We start from the raw sequence: 24,035 nt of genomic DNA, 5'->3' as shown, positions 1-24,035 counted from the left end.
TATTTGATGATTTGGGTGAAATTTGATTAACAGAAGTAAAATTGCAAAGAACTAAAGTGCAGAAAGTAAATTGGGCAGAATCTTAAAGTGTAGAAGAGGTAAATTGCAAAAACTTAAAGTGCAAAAATTAAAAGAGCTGAAAATTAAATTGCAAGAAAGGTAAATTGCAAAAACTTAAAGTGCAAGGAATTGAAAATTACTGAATCAAAATTGCAGGAAACTAAAATTGCATGAAGAATAAATGGGATTGGGAACTAGGAATTAAAATAGAACTGAAAATATAAGGTGCAGTAAACTAGAAAACTCTCAAATGAAGAAGTTTAGAAAATAAATCATTCAGATAGCAAAACACAAATGGAAAATTCCAGAAGAACCAAAACAAAATGTAAACAGATATTGATAATTGCAGTAGAATAGCGAAAACAGAATGAAAATTAGATCTCAAGTGCTCTTTAAAAAAAATAGAAAAGAAATTACAGAAGAAAGTAAAACAAGAAGTGAATTATGATCAAATCTTCAAGTCTGAGAACTATAAAATGAAAAGTAAAAGATGATTCTCAGATGAAAAAATTCAGCCGAATTCTTCAATCCAAGTTCAGGACCCAAAACAGAAGAGTAAAAGTTGCAAGAAAGGGAAGGCAAAAATAGAAAAGAAAATTTAGAGCTGATCTCTTAATTATCTAAAATTCTAAAATGAAAACTAAAGGAGAGCCCCAATGAAATCAAATTCCTAGCTATTTATACACTTTCTAATTATGGCTTCTAGTACTTGGAGTGGGCTTTTTGGCCTTTGAAGAAGTGGATCAAAATGTCACTTGTTGCAGCTCCCAGTGGAACGTTGCATTCTCTAAGTGAGCGCAGCGTTCATTCATCCACGCATGCGCGTCTCTGACGCGTGCGCTTCCTTTTTGCTTTTTTGATCATCGACGTGTACGCGTCATGCACGCGTATGCGTCCTATCAGTCTTCAGCTCCAAATACGCTTGCCTGCTCCTTTCACGCGTAGGCGTCCTTTTTGGCGTTCACTTAGTGAGTGCTACGTTGGCTTAGTGAGTGCTACCCCACGCGTGTGATGAACTGGATTTTTGATGGTTTAGAATTTCACAAATGAAGTCTCGTTGTAAAGTATAGTTTCTAAACCAACAATAATCCTTTCATACAAAAATTTTGTTTGTCACAAGTACAAACCCCTAAAATCTATAAACCGAAGTATTTAAACCTCAGGTCGTCTCCCTAGGAATTTCAATAAAGTGCCTTGTTATTGGTTATGAGGTATGTTTAGGGTTTTTGAGATTTTTGACAAGAAATATAAATGGCAAAGAAAGTAAACTAACAACTATGAAAGCTCTTGGCAAGGTTATGAGAATTGGAAGTCCTATCCTCATTATCCTCCTCAACTGTGATTAGAATTGTCCATTGCTACCACTTAGTTAACCTCTAACCATGGAGGAAAGTCAAGTGGATGAATTAACTTGATTCCTCAAGTCCTAGCCGACTCCCAAGGGAAAGACTAGTTTTTAGTGGTATCCAAATCAATTAGCAACTTTCAATCTTCAATCAACAAAGGAATTAGATAACTCAATCATCATTAATTACTCTACCTAGGCCAAGAGGAATAAAACCTATACCAAAATCCAACCAAGCATTTCATCAAACACTTGGAAGGCACAAAAGAAGAGCATAGTAAATTGACAACTAGAATGAAATCTAACAATAATTATTGCAAAGAATTAACAACAACAATTAAAGAAAACAAGATCTACATGAATTACCTCAAATTGCATTAAAGGAAAATAGAAGAAGAGAGAGTACATCAACAACAAATTAAGCAATTACAAGAATGAAATACAAAATTAGAGAGAGGAAGAGTAGAGGAACAAGAAATTGTAAAGGAAAAGTAAATCAAAGTATGAATTAAACCTAGATCTAAGAGGAGAGATTAACCTAAACCTAATCCTAATCCTAATCTTAATCCTAGAGAGAAGTGATAGCTTCTCTCTCTAAAACTAACTTTCCCTCCAAAAACTAATCTAAAACTAACTAGTGTCTAAAGTGTGTCATCCCTCTTCAATCCTTGGGTTAAATAGCATCAGAAATGAGTTGGATTGGGCCCACAAGGCTTCTAAAATCGATGGCCACGAGTTGTATTAAGTGAATCATGTGCAACCATCGGTGCGTACACGTACCGTATACATGCGCACCCCTAAACGTGATGCAACTATGGCAAATTTTATATTATTTCGATGCCCCAGATGTTAGCTTTCCAACGCAACTAGAACCGCATCATTTGGACCTCTGTAACTCAAGTTATGGTTGATTAAGTGTGAAGAGGTCGGCTTGACAGCTTTTGCGATTCCTTCATTTCTTCATGAGTTCTCCATTTTTTCATGCTTTTCCTTTATTCCCTTGATCCAATATTTGCCTCCTAAATCTGAAATCACTTGACAAACATATCAAGGCATCTAATGGAATCAAGGTAAATTAAATTTAGCTATTTTAAGACCTAAAAAGCATGTTTTCACTTTTAAGCACAATTAAAGGAGAAGTTATAAAAGCATGCTATTTCATTGAATAAATGTGGGAAAAGATGATAAAACCCTCTAAATTCAACACAAGATAAACCCTAAAAATGGGGTTTATCAACCTCCCCATACTTAAACAATAGCATGTCCTCATGCTAAACTAAGAAGGATAAGAGAAGGGGTATGGACATTTATTCAATTCAAATAACCTAAATGCATCTATCTATATGAATGCAACTAAATGCAAAATGATTCTACCTACTTGGTTAAAAATAAATCAATCCTCCAAGAGCATGTATAAATGGGTAGGGCTAAGGTCATATGACGACTCATGAATCTTACCAATTCAAGTATAAAATGAAGTTCAAGTAGTCTTGCAAGAAGAACGCTCATAAAAGCAGGGAATCAAGGGATTGAGCATCGAACCCTCACCGGAAGTGTTTGCACTCTAGTCGCTCAAGTGTGTAGGGTCGATTCTCTCAATTCTCCCCTAATCATGCTTTCCAAGATTTGTTTTTTATCTAACAATCAACATTTATTCAATGCATGCACACATTTATCATGAGGTCTTTTCATAGGTTGTAATGGGATTAGGGTCAAGGTATGATGCATATTTGGTTAAGTGGACTAGAATTTGAATCTTTGATTAACTTAAGCTTTCCCACCTAACCTATATAGCAACCTATACAGTTCTAAGCAAACCTAACTACCCATTCTTCACTTTTTCACATACTCATGCATTTTCTTTTTTTTTTCATTTCGCAACACTTATGTATTGACTCTTATTGGACTTCACTTTGGGGCATTTTGTCCCCTTTTTATTGCTTTTCTTCTTTTTCTTTCTTTTTCTATATATTTTTTTCTTTTCTTTTCTTTTTCGCTTTTATTTTTTTTCTTCTTTTTTTCTTTTGTTTTTCTCGTTTTTTTTCTTTCTTTCAAGCTACATACAAGAACATCAATGCATAAGGTTTATACATTTGATCAATACATGAGTATGCACCCAATTCCCAAATATAGAAATACAAAATACCCTTTTATCCCAACCAATGTTCCCAAATCTCCCCAAACTTGAATAATAAACACTCTCACTAGCCTAAGCTAATAAAAGATCCAAACAAGGGACTTTTATTGTTTTTCGCTTTAGGCTTGTAATGTGCTAATGAAACAATGGCCTCAATCATATAAGTGCATGAATACAAGGAATAATGGACATATAGAATCAAACAAATTAAAGATTACAATCATAGAAAGAGAACAATCCACACAAGAAGGGAAAATAAGTGGTTATAAGATGTAACCACACCATTAGACTCAAATCTCACAAGCTTGTGTTCTTAGCTCAAAAACCATGTTCCAAAATAAATTCTTTCAAGCAAGTTCAACCAAAATTTTTTTCTTTCAAATTGTTGGTAGGGTGCCCTAAAAACAGTTTCTTGGAAAAGAAATCATCACCCTAACCAAGTAGTCCTAATAAGAAAGAAGTGGTAAAAATATGTACAAATTCTAACTAACATGCAACCTAACATGCAATGCAACAAGTAACTAACAAAGAAAATCAAAAATTGGTGTTGAGAAAGGAATTGTTACCCATGGAAATCGGTCGGACGACCTCCCCACACTTGAAGATTGCACTGTCCTCGGTGCATGCAAAGAAGAGCAAGGTGGACGGGTTGCTACAACTGATGAGCTTCTTCAAAAGGTTGTGCGTATGAACTTGTTTGTTGCCTCATTTAAAAGCTCTTCCTTTTCTTCCTTCTTGGTGGCCAACCTAAAAGGGGAGAAAAAGAAAGAAAATTAAGCCTACAACAAAGATATCAAAGCAAATAGAACATAGGCTGGGGCTAATGCCAAATAAAAGTATGGTTCTCTACTACATGGTGGCTAAGCATGTGAGTGAGAAAACAATGTAAGCTAAGGCATATCATTAAGCTTGATGCAAGAGTAAAGACAAAGCATGAAGGGCATATTGAGCATCAAGTTCAAATAAGAAAAAATGGATCATGAAAAATAATATGTGTTCATATCAATGCACAAGGGATACAAGGGTCATAAAAGATGAAGCATTGATTTAAAAGTTTCATCACCCATCAATATCAAACAAGTCAAGAAGCACCAAAATAATGCAAGAAATTCTCAACAATTGAGTAGGAAAATTCAACACCATTATGAAAATAAGAAACTCGAAAAAAAATAAAGTAAAAACAAGCTATAAAAACAAAATGAAAATGCAAAGAATAGAAGTATGCGAATGCAATGGACAAAAGAAAATAGAAGATGAGAAAAAAAACTTTTTTTTGTGACGCGGACACATCATGCACGCTTACGCGTGGATGCGCAGATCAGTAGAGGGGCGCAGAAGCGCCAGGTGCGCCTTCGCGTAGATGGGGATGTGGGCATGGGCACGGACGCGTACAGTGCGCGTTTGCACGGGGTGAGTTGGGCTAAACGCTTAATGCCAGCCCAGAGCTGGCATAAGTCTCGGGTCCTTGGGCTGGAAAATGTTTTAGCAAATCGGCGTGCATGAGATTATGCCATTAGCCTAGTGTTGGTGCGAGAGTGGCCCAACTCTCTGGAAAATGTATGGGCCTTTATCCACGTATGGACGCGTGCGCGCACAGCATGCGTACGCATCCCTGCCCCCTCCCCCCCTTTTTTCTTTCAGAAATAGCAAAAATAGCTCAAAATCCTCCTAACACTACCTGTTCCGTAGGTTACCTGAAACTGTAGGACGATCTCGGATGAGATCTTCTGTACTGGTCGGAGATGACGTGTCCGGCTGGTTGGTGGCGGCCGGAGCTGTTGTGTCCAACTTGTTGGACTGGCTGCACTTCTGATCCTTGGTCACCGGAGGGTGGGGGGTACCTGCAAGAGACTCTGATGCTTAAGTTAGCACGGGTATTAAGCAGGTTTATTGTAGAATCAGAGTATGAGTTATAGTTGGGTGCTCCAGTGTATTTATAGTAGTTGTAGAGTGACCTTTCTAGATAAGATAAGTTAGTTATCTTATCTTATCTTTATCTTTGAGTTGAGGTCAGCTTATCTTCAAGGGAACTGCCCTTATCTCTTATAGGCTTGGACGGCCTTTGGACTTGGGTCGTGTTCCTCTACTTGGGCCCTTTATGGGCTTTCCTGTCAACTTGGCCGAGTTCTTTAAGAAGAAATCGGTCCGGTTGACCTGAAGAGGTCGGTCGCTTTGTCGTCGATCATCCCAGGTCGGATAGCTCGACCCAGGGTATGAACAGTGTCCCTGCTTGAGTTCGGTCTTCTGCTTTGAAGTCGAGTTTCTTGACTTGGAACTTTCTTTACAGTGAAGCCGAACTCGAGCACTTTTGTCGATTCCTTTCTACGTAGAGCTTTTTGAATGTAGAACGTTTTTCTCTAAAAACGCGCGCTTTTATATCAGCGCTTTGTTCTTGGGAACGTGAGAGGGTTTAATGCCTTCATTAATTGGTTATTAATTACCCTCGTTCTCTCTTGGCTTTTATTTTTGAAATTCTTAATCAAAAAACGGTTTCTCTTCTTCACTCCTCTTCGTAACTTCTCCCTTTACTATCTCATTTTCTGTTTCTTTCGCAATTTCTCCTGCAACGTCTGTTCTGTTACTGCTTTCTGTGGGAAAGGGGCGATTTCCAGATTTCTCCTTCTATCTTCGTAATTTCTACTTCGAGGGGGGTGGTTTTGCTTCTGCTCTTCGGCTTTCTTTTACAGTCTTTCTTCTATTTCTCCAGGTTCGATTTTTCTTTCTATCTTTCTCTATGCCATTTTTGTGTCTGTTTTGAGAAAGTTTGGGTTTTTCTGTCTTTTTTGCTGATCATTGTGTGTCTTGTAGTTTCTCCCTCTGATTCTTGATACTTTAAGAACTTTGCATGTTTTGTGAATGCTTTTGTATTTGAAGCTTTGGAATGATGACTTTGTTTGATTCTGAAAAAGGTTGCTCCTTTGACGATTTTGAGAGTGTTCGATGTTGGTGCTTGTTCTCTGCTGATGATTTTTTGCTTGATTTCGAAAAAGTTTACGTCTTTGCTGTTTCTCTGCTTTTTGATGGTTTTCTGTTTGGCATTGTTGACGTTGACAGTGCTTTTGCTGGTAGACTGTAGAAAGATAGTTGCTTTGATGACTTTGCATTTTTTAACTTGATGGCTAAAATGCTGGCTGCTTTAGGTCTTCTTTCCTTGTTTTGAGAGATACTGGGGTGTAGGTTTTTCCTAGAAATCTTGCTTTGTTATTGCCTTCAAAGGATGCCCCAGGACTTTTTGGCTTTAGTCTTGGGGTTTTCCTTTTGTTTATCCGTCCGTTGAGATGTTTTGACCCGTGCCCGAGATGTTTTTTGAGTAATCCGCTCTTCTTTTCTTTTGTAGGATCTTAGTTAACCTCATGTCTTCCCGAAATAACGTCGTAGCGACGCCTTCCCAGGTCCCTGCAGGTATGGCCGATTGGGTGGACTCCATGGTTCTCATGTGTGTCTCACTGGTTGATTCTGAGTTTTGTTCTCAGCTTAGGCAGTTTCACAGCGTCTGTAGTAACTCTGGTGATGAGAAGAATTATGAGCTTGTTCCTCCTTCCTCTGACGAGAGAGTCTGTTTCTCGACTCGAGTTGTTGACAATCTCCCTTTCTTTTATGCTTACGATTTTTTCTTTGGTAAACTCGGAGTTACTCTTCCCTTTACTCCATTTGAAATTGACCTGTTATGGTCTTGTAATGTTGCCCCTTCTCAACTTCACCCCAACTCCTGGGGTTTTATTAAAATCTTCCAATTGTTGTGTAATAGTTTTGGTATTCCTGCTTCCCAATCTCTCTTTTTCTATTTGTTTGTCTTGACTAAGCCTGGTGTGGTGAAAAAGAAGTCAGCTTGGGTCTCCTTCCGTTCTACCCAAGGAAAGAAAGTTTTTTCCATGTTTGACGAATTGTTTCGGGATTTTAAAAACTATTTCTTGAAGGTCCGAGCTATTGAAGGATCTCGGCCCTTTTTCTTGGATGAAAATGATGAGCCCGCCTTTCCCCTAGAGTGGCAGAAGGATGTTAGGGTCTCTAGGTACTCTTGGGACATGTTGGATGAGGCTGAGCGAGCCTTTGTGACTGTTTTAGAGGAGCGTTGGGGTTAGCCTCCCCATCTTGACACAAAAATTTCTAACCAACCCTTCTCTTCTTCAATCTGAACTGGGTATCTTGTGTTTCCTTTGCTGTTTGTCTTATGATGCTTGTAGCTGTATTTTCGACTTGTTTGATTTGTAGCTTGACTTCTATTTTATTTGCAGAGGCAATGAAGAACAATGAGTCTATGAAAGCTTTTAAAAGGGCACAGAAGGCGACTGCTGCCAGGAATGTTGCGGCCAGGGCTGTTGGGGAGGGGTCTTCTCAGCCTCGTGAGAAGCCGGCCGTGCCGAGCTCTCCCGGGGTGAAGAAGACGATCCCGATACCCCGAGTCCATTTGGTGGATCCCCTTTCTTCTTCTGCTGTTCCACCCATTGTTCCTCCAAGTAAAAAGCAAAAGACTTCCGAGCCCTTTGATCTCAATGCTCCTAACTTCAATGCTATTGAATTTATAGATCAACAGATTGGGCCATATGGTACCATTCCCATGGATGATGTGTCTATTCTTCATCATTTGGAGTTTATGGCTCAGAATCATGTGAGGATGGCCTATATGGCGGCTGCGATTCATCGAACTGCCCAGAACCTTCCTCTTCATGCTACTAAGGCATTTATGGAGGAGGCGAAATGGGAGTTCGACCGGATGAAGGGGTTGAAGGAGGAGCTCGAGGTGAAGGTGGCCAAGTTGGAGAAGGACCTCGAGAATGAGAAGGCGAGCTCTGAGTCGCTGGCTGCTTCCTTGAGGTTGGCTGAGGATGCAGCCATGATGCACAAGGAAAGCTATGTGACATCCTATAGGGAGGAAAGGCACTTGAGGGAAGAGCTGGACAACGCCCGGGAGGATTATGCCGACCTCCAGGGTCATCTTGTTGGTAGCGTAACTGCTGCTTACGAGAACTTGAAAGAACAAGTCCGGATCATTGCTCCTGAGGCCGATCTCACCCTTTTTAGTTTGGATAATGTTGTTCGAGATGGCAAAATTGTCCCTGATGATGAGGGTGATGATGATGAAGTTGTTCCTCCCCTCGTGTCTTCCACCAAGGCGCCGACTTCTTCCGCTCCTCCTGCTGTGCCTGACTTGGATTGCCAGATCCTGAATCGGGAGGATGGGACTGTTGATGCGGTGCCGATTCAAGCTCGCCCTCCTTCCCCTGGTCTTGATGCCGCGAAGAAAGCTCCTGATGGTGCCGAGAAAACTTCTGATGCCTGTTGATTTGTAGTTGGCCCGGCTTGTGGGCGTTTTGTGGAAACTTTTTGTAACTTTTGTGTAGATGGCCCGATTTTTTGGCCTTTTGAACTCTTTATTTAGATGTTGACTCTTCTTAGTTGCTTTCCTAGCAACTTTTATTATTTTTAAAAACAGACAAGTAGCTTGCTACCCTTTGGGTAGTAAGTGTTGGTGGTCCTTCGAGGCCTTTATAATTTTATATAAAACCTGCGGATTGTTGAACTCTCCCAATTTGAACCTCTTCAGTTTTCGACTCTTTGTAGCTGTAGGGTGATGGGATATTTTTGTGGAAAAACAAATTTCTCCAAAACACCCAGAACTAACCGGCAAGTGCATCGGGTCGCATCAAGTAATAATAACTCACGGGAGTGAGGTCGATCCCACAGGGATTGAAGGATTGAGCAATTTTAGTTTAGTGGTTGATTTAGTCAAGCGAATCAAGATTTGGTTGAGAGATTTGTGATTTGCAGAATTTAAATTGCATAAAAAGTAAAGGGAATGGGTAGTTTGCATGAAATTAAAGAGAACTGGAATTTAAAGTGTTGAATCTTAAAGAGCAATAAATTAAATGGCAGAAACTTAGAACGCAAGAAATGTAAATTGCAGAATCTTAAAGTGCAAGAAATGTAAATGGCTTGAATTGAAAAGGGAATTGGGAATTGGATTTGCAGAAACTAAACAAGGAAACGTAAAATTGCAACAAGCAGAGAAATAGAAGAAGACTTGGATCGAATCGGATCTAAAACAGAAAAGTAAATGAGCATGAAAACAGTAAACAGGGAATGGGAAATGGGAAATCCGGATCTCAGGACCCAAGAGACTAGAAAACCAAGTCTAGATCTCAATGCCTTCCTAGATCCAACAAGAACAATTGCAAATGAAATGTAAATTGCAAAGAAAGTAGATGAAGAAGCAATTAACCGAAACTGAAATTTAATTAAGCAGTGAATTAAACAAGATCCCAAGGTGAGATTGAAACAGAAGTTCTTCAATTCTCTACCCAAGATCCGAAGCAAGAAAATTAAAGAGTGCTGGGCAAGAACAAGGAAGAAGAGAGATCAATTCTCCTCCCCAATTCTCTTGAATTAAAACAACAATGCTAAGAAAATGTAAAAGTGAGCTCTAAGCAAACCGAAAAGAAAACTGTTCTGAAAAACTAAAAGGGAAGCTCCCCTAAAAACTTAAATCCTATGCTATTTATACACTTTCTTCAAATGGTCTTCAAGCCTTCAATTGGGCCTTTGCTCTTGATGGAATTGGGTTGATAGAGGCCTTGGTTGATTGCTCTTGGAGTTTGGAGAAGAACCGAATTGAACCGGGTTGGAATCATGAAAGCTTGAGTAAAAGTTGGAGTAAAAGTTGGAGGCTAACTTTTACTCCAACTTTTCACATCAGCCACCCTTCCTTGCTGATACCAACGTTGGGGCAAAAGTTAGGGGTCTAACTTTTGCTCCAACGTTGGCCTCTCCTTGCATATTCATGGCGCCAACGTTAGCCAAAAAGTTAGGGGCTAACGTTGGCGCAAACTTTTGCTCATCCAGGGAGAGTTTTTCATGCGCCAACGTTAGCCAAAAAGTTAGGGGCTAACGTTGGCGCAAACTTTTGCTCATCCAGGGAGTGTTTTTCATGCCAAAAGTTAGCCAAAAAGTTTGAGGCTAACTTTTGCTCCAGCTTTTGCCCAAAAGTTAGCCAAAAAGTTTGAGGCTAACTTTTGGTCCAGCTTTTTGCTTTCTGGTTCATTTTCAATTAATCCAAAAGTTTGAGCTAAAGTTTGAGGCAAACTTTTGCTCAAACTTTTTGTCCTCTCTTCCTCCTAACCATTCCTTCTTGCTTCAACCTTTCTCCAAGCTTTCTTCACCTATCATTAATCAACCAAACACATCAAAGCTATGCTCAAAATCATGAGATATTCGTTCTTTCATAATATGTGACAATTATAGCATAAAACCTCATGAAATAGCATGAATTCATACATGGTTGATTAAATCAAAGGAAGCATGAAAATCTACCCAATTGGCTTGCTTATGGCTCAAGAAAGTGCATAATTCAGTTGAAAACAAAAGAAAAAGGCTAGTGAAACTAGGCTAAGATGACTTGTCATCACAACACCAAACTTAAAGCTTGCTTGTCCCCAAGCAAGAAATGAATTATGCTCAATGGTTCTTTCATTTAAGATGGATTGAAGAACTTGTCAGGTCCTGTGAGTGAAGTGATCAAGTGTCAGTGGGGTGAACTCTAAATCATATGCTCATGCAAGGGCTTCAGTGCTCACTAGTCCTCACATATTGGGAGTCTTAGGTCTTAGGATTTTCATACAAATGGTATCATGGAGATCTCTTTATATGTAGTCACCTTGAAGCAGCTTATATTTTCTTTGCTTTGGCCTTGACTCTAAGTGTCATGTCTCAAAATGGCTCTTTAGATAAGCTTTCAATCAATACTCCTAAACCAGTTGGTTTTAAGGTATTAGGTGTTAAAGCACACCTAAGGATTTACTTGCTCAAGCCTCTTTCTTTGACACAACTCAACCACAAGCATTTACTAGGCTAACAACCCTTTGAGTCATTGTTTCTTCTTTCTTTTCTGCCTAGTAATTGATGCTCAGAGCCTTGGGCCATGTTCTTTTTTTGCTTTTGTATTTTCTTTATTTTCTTTTGTTTTGTTTGCTGCTTCTAGGATCAATAGATTTTTGAGAATCTCCACAATACTTCTTTGAACTTCATGTCCTGCCTATGAGCTCCCATGCAAGTTTTCACAAGCATGCAACCTCAATACATAATCATACAACTAGAACCACCACTTCTCCTAATCTTTTGCTTGCCTTAAAATTGTTTGATTCCTCAATCCTTCTTTTCAAAGAACTTTCATGTGATGCATTTTTGAAATATTGAGTGCAAACAAGTGTGAAAAGTGTAGTGTTGTGAATAGTCAAGCATCTTAGTTATTGAATTACAGAAAAACTATGCTATGCCGGCAGGCAGGGGTATTATATCACTTTCAATCATAGCAGTGTTTGATGTAAAACAATCACTTAACAATACAACCTTTTGGAGTTCGCTTGCTTTCCTTCTTCTCATCATCATCATTGCTGGCCTTCACATTCATCTTTCATCTCTTTGGTTGATGATGCTTAATCTCTCTAAAAGTTTGTATGGTACTCTGCAGTGATATTGAAAGTTGCTTGTTCCCCAAGCACTTAGAGACAATGGTTAGTCTGCATGATTTATTTGTAGGCCTTTGAACTTACTTTGGTGTGGGAACACCAAACTTAGTACCTTGCCAATGGTTTTCATGCATCGAATTAACCATGTGTGATAATTTTTTTTTCTCCTTTTTTTTTTCTTTTTCAAAAGTAATAAACTGAAAACTTAGGAAACAGCAAAACAGTTAACTAGTTTATCTAAATGCTTGAAGCTAGCATTATGCAGAAAGTGAGAATGTGTGTTTATGATGGGATTTTGGTGGAACACCAAACTTAGAATTCTTCATTCTCCCTTATAGTGTTTTGGTGTGCAACACCAAACTTAGCTTCTTGCAATATAGATAAAACTAATTAACCTTTTTATTGAAAAAGATATGAAAAGAGAACTACCTCAGGTTGGGTTGCCTCCCAACAAGCGCTCTTTTATTGTCACTAGCTTGACATCTTGCTCTTTGATTATGGAGGATGGAAATCATAATGCCTCAGTTTTTCTCCTCTTGCTGTAGGATTTCTTTCCTCCATGACCTACACAATCACAAACAATCCAAATGAAAATTGGATATTCTCATGCCAGAATGTAGTCAGAGGATTAGTTGACACCATGTGTCAAACAGTTGGTAAACTTGAGAGATTAATGAATGAAAATCACTTCTCTCATTTATTTATCAAGCTATGAGAATCATATTCAGCAAAATAAACTAAGAAAACTTCACTCTATTGCTAAAGTGAGGTTTCAATTAGCTCACGCAAAAATTCAAACAGTTAGTGTGTCAGTCAAAAATTAAAGAAAAAGTGCTTGATCTAAATTGCCACCTCACTTAATCATTGTCAATCTAATCAATCCCCGGCAACGGCGCCAAAAACTTGATGGGATATTTTTGTGGAAAAACAAATTTCTCCAAAACACCCGAACTAACCGGCAAGTGCACCGGATCGCATCAAGTAATAATAACTCACGGGAGTGAGGTCGATCCCACAGGGATTGAAGGATTGAGCAATTTTAGTTTAGTGGTTGATTTAGTCAAGCGAATCAAGATTTGGTTGAGAGATTTGTGATTTGCAGAATTTAAATTGCATAAAAAGTAAAGGGAATGGGTAGTTTGCATGAAATTAAAGAGAACTGGAATTTAAAGTGCTGAATCTTAAAGAGCAAGAAATTAAATGGCAGAAACTTAGAACGCAAGAAATGTAAATTGCAGAATCTTAAAGTGCAAGAAATGTAAATGGCTTGAATTGAAAAGGGAATTGGGAATTGGATTTGCAGAAACTAAACAAGGAAACGTAAAATTGCAACAAGCAGAGAAATAGAAGAAGACTTGGATCGAATCGGATCTAAAACAGAAAAGTAAATGAGCATGAAAACAGTAGACAGGGAATGGGAAATGGGAAATCCGGATCTCAGGACCCAAGAGACTAGAAAACCAAGTCTAGATCTCAATGCCTTCCTAGATCCAACAAGAACAATTGCAAATGAAATGTAAATTGCAAAGAAAGTAGATGAAGAAGCAATTAACCGAAACTGAAATTTAATTAAGCAGTGAATTAAACAAGATCCCAAGGTGAGATTGAAACAGAAGTTCTTCAATTCTCCACCCAAGATCCGAAGCAAGAAAATTAAAGAGTGCTGGGCAAGAACAAGGAAGAAGAGAGATCAATTCTCCTCCCCAATTCTCTTGAATTAAAACAACAATGCTAAGAAAATGTAAAAGTGAGCTCTAAGCAAACCGAAAAGAAAACTGTTCTGAAAAACTAAAAGGGAAGCTCCCCTAAAAACTTAAATCCTATGCTATTTATACACTTTCTTCAAATGGTCTTCAAGCCTTCAATTGGGCCTTTGCTCTTGATGGAATTGGGTTGATAGAGGCCTTGGTTGATTGCTCTTAGAGTTTGGAGAAGAACCGAATTGAACCGGGTTGGAATCATGAAAGCTTGAGTAAAAGTTGGAGTAAAAGTTGGAGTATAACTTTTACTCCAACTTTTCACATCAGCCACCCTTCCTTGCTGATACCAACGTTGGGGCAAAAGTTAGGGGTCTAACTTTTGCTCCAACGTTGGCCTCCCCTTGCATATTCATGGCGCCAACGTTAGCCAAAAAGTTAGGGGCTAACGTTGGCGCAAACTTTTGCTCATCCAGGGAGAGTTTTTCATGCGCCAACGTTAGCCAAAAAGTTAGGGGCTAACGTTGGCGCAAACTTTTGCTCATCCAGGGAGTGTTTTTCATGCCAAAAGTTAGCCAAAAAGTTTGAGGCTAACTTTTGCTCCAGCTTTTGCCCAAAAGTTAGCCAAAAAGTTTGAGGCTAACTTTTGGTCCAGCTTTTTGCTTTCTGGTTCATTTTCAATTAATCCAAAAGTTTGAGCTAAAGTTTGAGGCAAACTTTTGCTCAAACTTTTTGTCCTCTCTTCCTCCTAACCATTCCTTCTTGCTTCAACCTTTCTCCAAGCTTTCTTCACCTATCATTAATCAACCAAACACATCAAAGCTATGCTCAAAATCATGAGATATTCGTTCTTTCATAATATGTGACAATTATAGCATAAAACCTCATGAAATAGCATGAATTCATACATGGTTGATTAAATCAAAGGAAGCATGAAAATCTACCCAATTGGCTTGCTTATGGCTCAAGAAAGTGCATAATTCAGTTGAAAACAAAAGAAAAAGGCTAGTGAAACTAGGCTAAGATGACTTGTCATCACAACACCAAACTTAAAGCTTGCTTGTCCCCAAGCAAGAAATGAATTATGCTCAATGGTTCTTTCATTTAAGATGGATTGAAGAACTTGTCAGGTCCTGTGAGTGAAGTGATCAAGTGTCAGTGGGGTGAACTCTAAATCATATGCTCATGCAAGGGCTTCAGTGCTCACTAGTCCTCACATATTGGGAGTCTTAGGTCTTAGGATTTTCATACAAATGGTATCATGGAGATCTCTTTATATGTAGTCACCTTGAAGCAGCTTATATTTTCTTTGCTTTGGCCTTGACTCTAAGTGTCATGTCTCAAAATGGCTCTTTAGATAAGCTTTCAATCAATACTCCTAAACCAGTTGGTTTTAAGGTATTAGGTGTTAAAGCACACCTAAGGATTTACTTGCTCAAGCCTCTTTCTTTGACACAACTCAACCACAAGCATTTACTAGGCTAACAACCCTTTGAGTCATTGTTTCTTCTTTCTTTTCTGCCTAGTAATTGATGCTCAGAGCCTTGGGCCATGTTCTTTTTTTGCTTTTGTATTTTCTTTATTTTCTTTTGTTTTGTTTGCTGCTTCTAGGATCAATAGATTTTTGAGAATCTCCACAATACTTCTTTGAACTTCATGTCCTGCCTATGAGCTCCCATGCAAGTTTTCACAAGCATGCAACCTCAATACATAATCATACAACTAGAACCACCACTTCTCCTAATCTTTTGCTTGCCTTAAAATTGTTTGATTCCTCAATCCTTCTTTTCAAAGAACTTTCATGTGATGCATTTTTGAAATATTGAGTGCAAACAAGTGTGAAAAGTGTAGTGTTGTGAATAGTCAAGCATCTTAGTTATTGAATTACAGAAAAACTATGCTATGCCGGCAGGCAGGGGTATTATATCACTTTCAATCATAGCAGTGTTTGATGTAAAACAATCACTTAACAATACAACCTTTTGGAGTTCGCTTGCTTTCCTTCTTCTCATCATCATCATTGCTGGCCTTCACATTCATCTTTCATCTCTTTGGTTGATGATGCTTAATCTCTCTAAAAGTTTGTATGGTACTCTGCAGTGATATTGAAAGTTGCTTGTTCCCCAAGCACTTAGAGACAATGGTTAGTCTGCATGATTTATTTGTAGGCCTTTGAACTTACTTTGGTGTGGGAACACCAAACTTAGTACCTTGCCAATGGTTTTCATGCATCGAATTAACCATGTGTGATAATTTTTTTTTCTCCTTTTTTTTTTCTTTTTCAAAAGTAATAAACTGAAAACTTAGGAAACAGCAAAACAGTTAACTAGTTTATCTAAATGCTTGAAGCTAGCATTATGCAGAAAGTGAGAATGTGTGTTTATGATGGGATTTTGGTGGAACACCAAACTTAGAATTCTTCATTCTCCCTTATAGTGTTTTGGTGTGCAACACCAAACTTAGCTTCTTGCAATATAGATAAAACTAATTAACCTTTTTATTGAAAAAGATATGAAAAGAGAACTACCTCAGGTTGGGTTGCCTCCCAACAAGCGCTCTTTTATTGTCACTAGCTTGACATCTTGCTCTTTGATTATGGAGGATGGAAATCATAATGCCTCAGTTTTTCTCCTCTTGCTGTAGGATTTCTTTCCTCCATGACCTACACAATCACAAACAATCCAAATGAAAATTGGATATTCTCATGCCAGAATGTAGTCAGAGGATTAGTTGACACCATGTGTCAAACAGTTGGTAAACTTGAGAGATTAATGAATGAAAATCACTTCTCTCATTTATTTATCAAGCTATGAGAATCATATTCAGCAAAATAAACTAAGAAAACTTCACTCTATTGCTAAAGTGAGGTTTCAATTAGCTCACGCAAAAATTCAAACAGTTAGTGTGTCAGTCAAAAATTAAAGAAAAAGTGCTTGATCTAAATTGCCACCTCACTTAATCATTGTCAATCTAATCAATCCCCGGCAACGGCGCCAAAAACTTGATGGGATATTTTTGTGGAAAAACAAATTTCTCCAAAATACCCGAACTAACCGGCAAGTGCACCGGATCGCATCAAGTAATAATAACTCACGGGAGTGAGGTCGATCCCACAGGGATTGAAGGATTGAGCAATTTTAGTTTAGTGGTTGATTTAGTCAAGCGAATCAAGATTTGGTTGAGAGATTTGTGATTTGCAGAATTTAAATTGCATAAAAAGTAAAGGGAATGGGTAGTTTGCATGAAATTAAAGAGAACTGGAATTTAAAGTGCTGAATCTTAAAGAGCAAGAAATTAAATGGCAGAAACTTAGAACGCAAGAAATGTAAATTGCAGAATCTTAAAGTGCAAGAAATGTAAATGGCTTGAATTGAAAAGGGAATTGGGAATTGGATTTGCAGAAACTAAACAAGGAAACGTAAAATTGCAACAAGCAGAGAAATAGAAGAAGACTTGGATCGAATCGGATCTAAAACAGAAAAGTAAATGAGCATGAAAACAGTAGACAGGGAATGGGAAATGGGAAATCCGGATCTCAGGACCCAAGAGACTAGAAAACCAAGTCTAGATCTCAATGCCTTCCTAGATCCAACAAGAACAATTGCAAATGAAATGTAAATTGCAAAGAAAGTAGATGAAGAAGCAATTAACCGAAACTGAAATTTAATTAAGCAGTGAATTAAACAAGATCCCAAGGTGAGATTGAAACAGAAGTTCTTCAATTCTCCACCCAAGATCCGAAGCAAGAAAATTAAAGAGTGCTGGGCAAGAACAAGGAAGAAGAGAGATCAATTCTCCTCCCCAATTCTCTTGAATTAAAACAACAATGCTAAGAAAATGTAAAAGTGAGCTCTAAGCAAACCGAAAAGAAAACTGTTCTGAAAAACTAAAAGGGAAGCTCCCCTAAAAACTTAAATCCTATGCTATTTATACACTTTCTTCAAATGGTCTTCAAGCCTTCAATTGGGCCTTTGCTCTTGATGGAATTGGGTTGATAGAGGCCTTGGTTGATTGCTCTTAGAGTTTGGAGAAGAACCGAATTGAATCGGGTTGGAATCATGAAAGCTTGAGTAAAAGTTGGAGTAAAAGTTGGAGTATAACTTTTACTCCAGCTTTTCACATCAGCCACCCTTCCTTGCTGATACCAACGTTGGGGCAAAAGTTAGGGGTCTAACTTTTGCTCCAACGTTGGCCTCCCCTTGCATATTCATGGCGCCAACGTTAGCCAAAAAGTTAGGGGCTAACGTTGGCGCAAACTTTTGCTCATCCAGGGAGAGTTTTTCATGCGCCAACGTTAGCCAAAAAGTTAGGGGCTAACGTTGGCGCAAACTTTTGCTCATCCAGGGAGTGTTTTTCATGCCAAAAGTTAGCCAAAAAGTTTGAGGCTAACTTTTGCTCCAGCTTTTGCCCAAAAGTTAGCCAAAAAGTTTGAGGCTAACTTTTGGTCCAGCTTTTTGCTTCCTGGTTCATTTTCAATTAATCCAAAAGTTTGAGCTAATGTTTGAGGCAAACTTTTGCTCAAACTTTCTGTCCTCTCTTCCTCCTAACCATTCCTTCTTGCTTCAGGTCTCTTTCAGGGATTACTTTTATAACTTGTTTTTGTAGGGGACCGACTTCGTTAGGTCGATCTCTTCTAAGTTGTTTTGTAATCCTCTTTCTTGGACCTTTGTCAAGTCTCTTTCAGGGATTACTTTTATAACTTGTTTTTGTAGGGGACCGACTTCGTTAGGTCAATCTCTTCTAAGTTATAGCAATTCCTCTTTAATAGGGTTGGCCAGACCTCTTTCCAGGGATTCGCTGATAACTTGGGTTGACTTGGTCCGACTTTTTGATGTCAGCCAGTCTCTTTAAGTTATTTATATTAGCTATCCATAAAACCTCGTCAGGTTCTTTTTAGATTGCTTTCGATAACTTCTTACATTATTCTGTGTTCATTTTTGCCGATTTGTAGAAAGTGGTTGGCATATCGAGCTCGTCCTTTGGGTGAATCACGTTTTCACCTTTATTGGACGATTTGTCTTTATCGTGGTCGTGCAGTGAAATTGCTTTTCACTTTTTGCCGACCTGTAGCTTATAATCGGACGATGAATGCTTCAGAATAATGCGTCTTGAAATCTTTGTAGAATACCTAGGTAATATTTTATTCAAAAAAAAATGCAAATATATACATGTGGGATTTTTCTCATCCTCTTAAGTTGGGTCTGGGTCTCGACCTGGTGCCTCATTAAAAAAAAACTTTTCAGGAAAAAGAGCGCATCCACTGGTGAGATCCTTTACCCTTTCTAACTGTAGTACCTTCTTAGGTTGCAAGCATGCCATGACCTTGGAAGCTCCCGTCCGTCGAGTTCGGATATTCTGTAGTAGCCCTTCCCGAGTACTTCTGTGACCCGGTATGGTCCTTTCCAATTGGCTGCCAGTTTTCTCTCTCCGGGTCGAGTTGTTCCTATGTCGTTTCGGATTAAGATGAGATCGTTCTCAGCAAAATTCCTTGGTACTACCCTTTGGTTATATCTGGAAGCCATTCGACGTTTTAGCACTTCTTCCCTGATCCGAGCTCTTTCCTGGATCTCAGGTAGTAGGTCGAGTTCTTCCCTCTAAAGTTGGGGGTTTGCTCCCTCATTATAATGGACTGCCCTGTGCGATCCTCCCTCAATTTCTACTGGAATCATTGCCTTTGTTCCGTATGTTAACCGAAATGGGGATTCCTTTGTGGTAGAATGTGGCATCGTTCGATAGGCCCATAGGACTTGTGGAAGCTCCTCTGTCCAAGCTCCCTTTGCATCTTGTAGTCTTCGTTTTAACCCTGCTAATATGACTTTATTGGCGGCTTCGGCCTGTCTGTTGGCTTGAGGGTGTTCGACAGAGGTAAACTGGTGCTTTATATTCAAGTCGGATACTAGTTTTCTGAAGCCGGCATCTGTGAATTAGGTGCCATTGTCTGTGGTTATTGAATATGGGATCCCGAATCTTGTGACAATGTTTCTGTATAAAAACTTTCGGCTTCTTTGGGCAGTGGCGTTGGCTAAGGGTTCTGCCTCGATCCACTTTGTGAAGTGATCTACCCCTACTATGAGGAATTTAACTTGCCCCGATCCCTGGGGAAAGGGGCTAAGAAGGTCGAGTCCCCACTTCGCAAAAGGCCAAGGTGCGGTTACACTGATGAGTTCTTCTGGTGGGGCGATGTGGAAGTTGGCATGCTTCTGACATGGTGGACATGTCTTTACGAACTCTGTAGATTCTTTCTGTAGAGTTGGCCAGTAAAACCCTGCCCGGAGTATCTTTTTGGCAAGAGCCCTCGCTCCGAGATGACTACCGCAGATGCCGCTGTGTACCTCTTCTAGCACTTCCCTGGTGTGGGAGGTCGGCACGCACTTTAGTAATGGCACCGATATCCCTCTTTTGTACAGGGTGTTGTTTATAATGGTGTAGTATTGTGCTTCCCTTTTTAGCTTCTTTGCTTCCTTTTCTTCTGCGGGGAGCGTTCCTGACTTGAGGTAGTTGATTATGGGGATCATCCAGTCTTGGTCCTGGCCTGTTATGTTTAGGACTTTTTCTGTTTCCGAGATTGATGGGTTCTGTAGCATTTCCTAGATGAGGCTTCTATTATTGCCTCCTGGTTTGGTGCTAGCCAGATTTGAGAGTGCATCAGCTCGAGCATTTTGCTCGCGGGGTATGTGGCAGATCTTGTATTCCCCGAATTGTTCGAGCTGTTGCTTGGTTTTATCCAAGTATCTTTTCATGATCGGATCTTTGGCTTGGTAGCTCCCTGCTATCTGTGATGTGACCACTTGCGAATCACTATAGATGTTGAGTTTTCGCGCTCCCACTTCTTCAGCCAGTTTCAAGCCAGCTAGCAACGCTTCGTATTCCGCCTGGTTATTTGAAGCCGAGAATCCGAACTTGAGGGAAAGCTCAACTTGGGCTCCATGGTTGCTTTCTATTATCACTCCTGCGCCACTTCCTGTTTTGTTTGAAGATCCATCCACATACAAATTCCACTCTATGGGGGCCTCTAGGGCATCTGTGAACTCGGTGATAAATTCGGCTAGGTATTGTGATTTGATGGCAGTCCGAGCTTCATATTGGAGGTCGAATTCTGACAGCTCGACTGCCCATTGTAGAATTCTACCAGCTAAATCCGTTTTCTGTAGTATTCCTTTTAAGGGCTGATTAGTTCGAACTTTGATGGTGTGGGCCTGGAAGTAGGGGCGGAGTCGCCGAGATGTTAAGACGAGAGTGTAGGCAAATTTTTCTATTTTCTGATAGTTCAGCTCGGATCCCTGTAGTGCTTTGCTAATGAAGTAGATGGGTTGTTGCCCGTTTTCGCTTTCTCGGACCAATGCTGATGCTACTGCCTTTTCTCCTACTGCAAGATATAGTATGAGTGGTTCTCCTTCTTGAGGTCGGGATAGGATAGGTGGCTGTCCTAAGAACTTCTTAAAGTCTTGGAACGCTTATTCGCACTCTGTCGTCCATTCAAACTGTTTTCCTTTTCTTAAAGTTGCATAGAAGGGGAGAGATCTTATTGCAACTCCTGCTAAGAATCGGGATAGGGCGGCCAACCTCCCGTTGAGTTGCTGTACTTCTTTCACGCAGGTTGGGCTCTTCATGTTTAATATGGCCTGGCATTTATCTGGGTTTGCTTCAATTCCCCGTTGTGTGAGCATGAAGCCTAAGAATTTTCCTGCTTCTACCGCGAAGGTGCATTTGGCTGGATTGAGTCGCATACCAAGTTTCCTGATGGTGTCGAACACTTGGGCTAGGTCGGTCAACAGTGTCTATTCGCTTTTCGTTTTAATTAGCATGTCGTCCACATAAACTTCCATGATTTTCCCGATGTGCTCCGAGAAGACTTTATTCATCAATCTTTGATAAGTGGCTCCTGCGTTCTTAAGGCTGAAAGGCATTACAATGTAGCAGTAGTTTGCCTTTGGCGTTAAGAACGAAGTCTTTTCCTGGTCCGGTGGGTACATGGGGATTTGGTTGTATCCCGAATACGCATCCATAAACGAGAGATATTTATACCCAGAGGAAGCGTCTACCAGGGCGTCAATACTCGGGAGTGGGTATGGATCTTTTGGGCAAGCTTTGTTGAGATCTGTATAATCGGTGCACATTCGCCACTTCCCGTTTGATTTCTTCACCAAGACAACGTTGGCTAGCCATAGTGGGTATTTGACTTCTCTTATAAATCCAGCTTCCAATAGTGCCTGCACTTGCTCTTCCACAGCCTGGGATCGCTCTGGCCCGAGCTTTTTTCGTCTCTGTTGTACTGGTCGAGATCTTGGATAGACTGCCAACTTGTGACACATTAGCTTAGGGTTTATACCTGGCATGTCTGCGGCTTTCCATGCAAACAGGTCGGCATTATCTCGCAAAAATTGTATTAGCAGTTCTTTTAGATCTCCTTTGAGGATTGTGCCGATATTAGTTGTTTTTTCTGAGGTGTCTCCGATCTGAATTTTTTTCTATCTCGCCCTCTGGTTGGGGACGGAACTCCTTTTGTCGTTGAACTCCGCCCAGCTCAATTGTGTGGAACTCTTCTCCTTTGCCTCTGAGGTTGAGGCTCTCGTTGTAACAGCGACGCGCCATCCTCTGGTCTGCTTTTATTGTAGCTATTCCTTTTGGAGTTGGGAATTTCATGCACAGGTGTGGGGTCGAGACTATTGCACCGAGTTGGTTGAGCATGGTCCGACCTATGAGAGCGTTGTAGGCTGAGCTTACGTTGACTATGATGTAGTCTATTTTGAGAGTTCTTGATTGGTCTCCTTTTCCAAAGGTTGTATGCAGTGGTATGTATCCTAGTGGTCGGACCGGATTGTCTCCTAACCCGAACAAACTGTTTGGATATGCTTTAAGTTCTTATTCTTCTAGGCCGAGCTTATCGAAGGCTATTTTGAATAAGATGTCGGCAGAACTCCCTTGGTCTATTAATGTCCGGTGTAGGTTGGCGTTTGCCAAGATGATGGTGATAACCATGGGATCGTCGTGTCCGGTAATGATACCGGTTGCATCCTCCTTAGTAAATGTTATCGCTGGGATGCTGAGTGCATCTTCCTCTCCTTCGACATGGTATATCTCTTTGAGGTATCTCTTACGAGAGGATTTGGAGATTCCTCCTGCTGCGAAACTGCCATGTATCATATGGACGTGTCTTTCTGGCGTCCGAGGTGATCGTTCTGTTCGTTCGGTATCATCATCCCTTCGTCTCTTTCTTTGCTCGTCATCTCGGGTGTCTAGGAATCGATCTAGTTTTCCTTCCCTTACCAATTTTTCTATGATGTTTTTTAAATCGAAGCATTCGTTAGTGGAGTGTCCTCGGACCCGATGATATTCACAATACTCTTTTCGGTTTCCTCCTCCCTTTTTGCCTTTAAGTGGCCGAGCTGGGGGGATTTTTTCCGCGTGGCAGACTTCTTTATATATTTCGACCAGTGATGCCCTATGAGGAGTATAGTTATGGTACTTCTTAATTTTCTCTCCTTGTCTGTCGTCTTTCCTTTTGGATTCTTTGTCTCTGTCACGGTAGGAAGCTCCCGATTTTGAGGACTCTCCTAGACGAGCGTTTTCTTTCATATTGATATATTTTTCTACTCTCTCCTGAACTTCGTCGAGGGTAGTCGGGTACTTTTTTGATATAGATTGGCTGAAAGGTCCCTCTCGTAGGCCGTTGATGAGTCCCATGATTGCGGCTTCCGTGGGTAAACTTTGTATGTCCATGCATGTTTTGTTGAATCTTTCCATGTAGTTGCGAAGGCTCTTCCGATCTCCTTGTTTGATTCCTAATAAACTGGGGGCGTGCTTAGCTTTATCCTTTTGAATAGAAAATCTGGCTAAGAATTTCTTAGCTAAGTCGTCGAAACTTGAGATGGGTTTTGGTGGTAAGTTGTCGAACCACCGCATAGCTGTCTTTGTCAGAGTTGTTGGGAAGGCTTTACAACGAACAGCGTCTGGGGCATCGGTAAGATACATTATGCTTCTGAAGTTACTGAGATGGTGGTTAGGATCCGTGGTGCCGTCATATAGAGCCATATCCGGGAGTTTGAAGTCTTTTGGAATTTTGGTTTTCATGATTTCCCTAGTGAAGGGGTCTTGCTCTTTGTGTGAATTCTCCTCGAGATTAGCGCGAGGGGCTTTTGATTTGAGATCGGCTTCCAATTGCTGCAGTTTTTCTTCCAACTCCCGACGCCGCTGCATCTCTCTTTGTAGATCTCTTCCGATTTCCCTTTGTTGGTGGGTTTCTTTTTCCAGTTGTTTTAGGCGATCTAGGAGTGCTTCTATGGCCCCTGAATTTGGTGAGTCTTTGTCTTGGTTGGTCTCCGGAGTGTCTTGTA

This window comes from Arachis ipaensis, chromosome B6, assembly GCF_059453495.1.
Source record: "Arachis ipaensis isolate K30076 ecotype BB chromosome B6, ASM5945349v1, whole genome shotgun sequence".
NCBI classification, from domain to species: Eukaryota; Viridiplantae; Streptophyta; class Magnoliopsida; order Fabales; family Fabaceae; genus Arachis; species Arachis ipaensis.
This window is presented reverse-complemented; position numbering follows the sequence as displayed.